Genomic DNA, 690 nt, shown 5'->3' on the forward strand with positions numbered 1-690 from the left:
TAACGGAGTATTTGAATCAGCAATTTCCCAGACGATGGATGGGTCGATACGGCCCAATACGTTGGCCCGCAAGATCTCCAGATCTTAATCCTCTGGACTTCTTTTTTTGGGGATATTGTAAAGAATTAATTTATAAAACGCTTCCCGAAGACATGGAGGATCTTGATACAAGATTGCATTATGCCGTATGGAACATCGAAGAAGATATGATGAGAAAAGTGCAAAGAAATTTGTTGAAACGCATGAGAGCCTGCGTTAGAATGGATGGCGGACACTTCGAGCATCTACTATGAGATTCATTTCATCTGGCAAAAATAAAATCTGCTCTTTTTAGAGCGACAAAAAGCAATCCGCCCTTTTTAGGGCGACCAATATTTTTTTACGTGGAACATTTCTTACGTAGAAAAGCTTAAGAAAGAAGGAGAAACGTAAAAAAAAGAAAAGAATTAGATATCAAATATTAATTTATTGAAAAAAAAATATACAGCATTACATGAGCGTTCATGTAATACCGTATAATATTGTTTTTTTTTCAATAAGTTGTTAATATTTAATATTTAAATCTTTTCTTTTTTTTCACGTTTTCATCGTTCAGTTCACATTCGTTAAGTTTAGTGCACTCTGTGCCGAATTTGCCGCGCTCTGATTGTGAAATTTCAACTAAACACATGTTCGCATTTCGACAGCGCA

Source organism: Wasmannia auropunctata, unplaced genomic scaffold (genome assembly GCF_000956235.1).
Source record: "Wasmannia auropunctata unplaced genomic scaffold, wasmannia.A_1.0 LD336111.1, whole genome shotgun sequence".
In the NCBI taxonomy this organism is placed as follows: Eukaryota; Metazoa; Arthropoda; class Insecta; order Hymenoptera; family Formicidae; genus Wasmannia; species Wasmannia auropunctata.